A 5,000-nucleotide genomic window follows, 5' to 3' on the forward strand; every position below is an offset into this window, starting at 1 on the left:
TTTCTTGAGCGTGAATAAAGGCTGATTTATACTTCTGCGTCAAACGTACGCGTATGCTACGGCGTTGACGCATAGCCCTTTGCCGTGGCCGTTGGCGTCACTGACGTGCTTCTCTCAAAAAATGTAACTACACGTCGCAATGACAGGTAGCGCAAGCTCTGTGATTGGTCGGCTTGGTAGCGCATGCGAGTCAGGGCGGGACCGAGAGCCGCGCGAATGGCGCGAGCCCAATGGAGCGATTGTTTACAAGTGTGGAGTCCCGTGAAGGAGCTCCGGATGGAAAGTTTTGTTTTGTGTTTACCTCATAGTTTAAGTTGTTGCACCTCCGCCGGTTCCTGCCTCAAAATGAGCGAGTTTGAGCCACTTGTACATCCCGGAAGTGTTCAGGAAAAGCAAAACAGCAGAGAAGAAACTCGACACAGAGACACATTAACACCTCACTGCCAACTAGCGTTTAATGCAGACCAACAGAGACAGCGCGCAGAAGTATAAATGCACAGCTACGCGAGTTGCATGCGCCGAAGGTTACGCCGGTCACTTGACGCAGAAGTATAAACCAGGCTTAAGAAGCTGAAAAACGGAAGCCTCGTGGTTTTTAAGGTGGACCGGATAGAGTCGATAAGAAGCAGCGAATAAGAAGCTGGATTTAGCCTCGTCCCTCCTCGCAAATGCAACAGCAGTCTGTTTTTTTCGAGTTTATATTATTGTGATATTGTAACGGTCGCTTGATGTTTGATATGCATTGTGTATAAATGTCCCCCTTCAGAGGACTATTCCTGCTGTTGTTTAACCTTTTAGATGTAAGCATGCATGTATTGGAGCTCAGTTCAGTTCTGGCGAGCTCTGAGGAGAAAGAAGCATGTGATGGTCGCTCCACCGCTGTATCATTCTCTTACTTCAATAATTTGACATTTTATTTTGCGACGAATGTTTGAGTGTATTTTTCTTTTCCTTTTTCCGACTCGTTGTCATTGACTGGCATGTATGTAGGCGACAGCACTTGGGAGAAACGCATGAAGGCCGATAGGAAGAGCAAAATATTTTCTGTCTTCTTTTTTTTTTTTCATTCCTTAAAGTCTCCCGGTAAACGCTAAGACCCCTGGCACCCGTCACAATACCAACAGAGAAATACTGTAGACCAGAGGTCACCAATCTCAGTCCTGGAGGGCCGGTGTCCCTGCAGGGTTTAGCTCCAACTTGCCTCAACACACCTGCCTGGATGTTTCAAGTATACCTAGTAAGATCTTGATTAGCTTGTTCAGGTGTGTTTGATTAGGGCTGGAGCAAAAATCTGCATGACACCGGCCCTCCAGGAACAAGTTTGGTGATCCCTGCTGTAGACTGTAATAGACTGTATGGAGATTTCTCTGTAGACTGATGGCATTTCATGTCATGTTCAGCCTCATAATCTTAAAATGTCAGCAAAATCAGCTGTTTTGTCATCACCTTAAGGGCGTCACACAGAAGCGCCGCTTCACATTACGCTATCGAGAGTCATTCAAACACTAACCCTGAAGTGACGTTGGTGAATTACTAAAGGCTTCTGCTGTTCTGACGTCATCTGCAGATGTGAATGAATAGCGGTGAAGTAGTTCCTAATACAAAAGCGTTTTAGACTCTGTGTTTGATTTTTTTTTTTTATATACAAGATTGTGCCGTCGAACTGTTGTATAAACGCAATATCACAGTGTAATATGGCTATATATCAGCACTGGTGCGACGCTAAGGCACGCCTCCCACCAGTGCTGATATACAGCCATATCGCACTGCTACGAGTGTGATATTGCTCATTTATATATCGCATTTATCATGCATGACCATACACCCAATGCGCTTCACAATCATGAGGAGGGTCTCTTCACACCGCTGTGCAGAATCCACTTGGATGATGCAACGGCAGCCAGAGGACAACGGTGCCAGTGCGCTCACCACACACCAGCTATAGGTAGAGCACATCACGTGATATGGGTAAAACAAAGAGCATGCGGGTCAAGTCGTTGAAACGGTAGGCTACAAATGGTTAATTTGTTATGTTTGTTCATAAATAATTAATTCACCTCCGCCTTTGATGACGACGCCATCCCCCATCGCGATGTTTCACATTAGACATCATACGATGCCAAATTGGTCGACATCGCCCAACCCTAATTGAGAGGCCATGATGGGTAAAGCCCGATGGAGAGAATTTGGCCAGGACATCAGGGGTTACACTCCTACTCTTTACCAGAAGTGCCATGGGATTTTTAATATCCACAGAGAGTCAGGACCTCGATTTAACGTCTCATCTGAAAGACAGCACTCACTGACAGTATAGTGTCCCCTTCACTATACTGGGGCATTAGGACTCACACAGACCACAGGCCTCACTAACACCTCTTCCAACAGCATCCCAGTTTTCCCTTGTGGTCTCCCATCCAGGTACTGAACAGGCGCAGCCCTGCTTAGCTTCACCGGTCTTGGCCTGCAGGATGACATGGCTGTGGCATGTTGTCCCAGTGTTGGTGGGGGTTTCCTCCGGGGGCTCCGGTTTCCCCCACAGTCCAAACACATGCGCTATAGGTGAATTGGGTAAGCTTAATTGGTCATAGTGTAAGTTTGTGTGTGTGAATGAGAGTGTATGGATGGTTCCTAAGTACTGGGTTGCAGCTGGAAGGGCATCTGCTGCGTAAAACATATGCTGGATAAGTTGGCGGTTCATTCCGCTGTGGCGACCCCTGAATATTAAAGGGACAACGCCAATATGAGCCTTCTCTTTCCCCCTTGAAACAACTTTTTTCACTTGTGGTCACATGGAATTCCTTTAGGGCGGAGCTATCAGTGTTTTAGGGCGGAGCTATGAGTCATTTTAGTAATAGTAGTAAGCGATTTCGGACACAGCCATTTAAAAACATTACTGTAATGAAACGAAGCTATCGATCGCAGGCAGTGTAGTAGAACGATTTTCTCCAGCATTTACAAAAGATGCTTAAACAAGCACTGGATACTTTTATTTTTATACTTCAAGTTCATTATCGTTAACTTTGTAGAGGATTACTTCATATACGGTTTATGCAGCATAGAAAAGCCAAGATTAAATAAAATAAAACTACTCCAAGTGTGTTCGTCTGAAAGAAGAAAGTCGAATAAGTAAATTTTAATCTTTGCAACATAGGCTCATTCTGAAAACGTAGCCCTATATACGTTTCTGGAGATCACGAATTATGTAGCCAGAAGTACGTATGGCTGCAGTTCGTTTTTAAAATGAACACTACGGGGTGGTATGACACCATTCCTTTTCATTACTAGGTGACTGCTTACTTCTGTGTAGACGGCTTTCCAGTTGTTACCAGTTTGTCCAGTAGCTCGCCATGTATGTCAGTGGACTTGAGACGCAGTGAGGAGTTGACTGCAATGACGGGGTTTGAGTCTGGCAAAGAATGGTCCCAAAAAGCGGGTTAGACAAAAACAAAAGCCATAAAAAAACAAGTAAATAACAGGGTGAGATTGTGGTTAAATCTGAAAACGTATAGTGAAAATCAGGTGAGGGCTTTTCTTTTTCTAAATTGCATTTGAAAATACTGTAGGCTGGGTTACAGAAAGTGGGTGGACAGGTCAATCGGTGCTTTTGTAAACACTATTGGTTGGGTTTAGGGAAGGAGGAGGGCTGGTAAGGGCTGGACTGGGGCAAAAAAAATCGGCCCTGGCTTTTTAGGCCAGAGCGGCCGACTAAATTCAATCAAAATGCTATCTATCTATGCACGTCCAATATTTTTATCAACTCATATTCTATAAAACACAAAAGCCATATATATGAAATAAATAAATAAATACAAACTTTAATCTCAATTTAATTTCTGTATACTGTCCATAAAGATATTTGTTGAGTTCTAAAAAATACACTTTTCATTCATTTATTTTTCTTCGCATAAGTCCCTTATTTATCAGGGGTTGCCGCAGTGGAATGAACTGCCAACTATTCCAGCATGATTTATGCAGCAGATGCCTTTCCAGCCACAACCCAATATTGGAAATCACCCATACACACGCATTCACACACACTCATACACTACAGCCAACTTAGCTTATTCAATACACGATTCACTCAGCCTATATTCAATAATAAACATAACAACGACTGCCTGCTAATGCATGGGTACATCTTCAAAGGGAACAGTGTTACATTTGAACCTCTTTCACCTCATCCTGCTTGCTGTTTCACTATCTAAACAATGAAAACATAATATAAGTCAAATTTGTTTCATTTAGATATTAAGATTAACAGACAAACAGCCTCGTGTTTCTGCATATTTATATGAGCATCATCTTCACTCTGCATATGCAAAACAGGGCTTAAATATAACTGTCTCCTTTCATTTCCATTGAAAAGAACAAGCTTTACCCTGTCTCTTTTGCAGAATATCAGTTTAAATACCCAATAATGGCCATTATAACAGTATAACGCACATTAAATGTAAACGATAAAGGTAAGCAATCAGTCAATGTGCAGAATCAGTGTATGTGGTTACATAAATTAATATATTAGCTTATCTTTGCACTCAGCCAAAACAGTTAACTGAGAACAAGTGATTCAAAAGACAAGAATTATTAGATAGAGACAACAAGATGAATTCAATATCACGTTTAACAACTATAGTGAGATGAGATCATACAGCAGATGAACTGTCTGACATGCACTATACTCTCACCTGGGGTTTATGCTCACCCGCTGAACTACTGGCTGAAGCTCTTGTCAGAGAGTGTGTGGTCACGTGATTTGCGCTTTTACCCGTGTACTAGAATGAACATAGAACTTTTCAGACTCGCTAAATGAAACGCCAGTGTATTTCCTGCGATTTATCTGCGCCTCCCTTTCGTTTCTTCTCTCTGACTCTCGACTATTTTGACAAATACACACAGACGACGCACGCTTACACAGAGTCCAAAATAGGAGTTTGTGATTGGGCCAGCCCAATGTCAATACAGAAAAGAGCCAATGGGCTGCAGAGTGTCACATGGGCCGG

The sequence above is a fragment of the Danio rerio genome, chromosome 20, assembly GCF_052040795.2.
Source record: "Danio rerio strain M-AB ecotype USA chromosome 20, GRCz13ab, whole genome shotgun sequence".
Taxonomy (NCBI): Eukaryota; Metazoa; Chordata; class Actinopteri; order Cypriniformes; family Danionidae; genus Danio; species Danio rerio.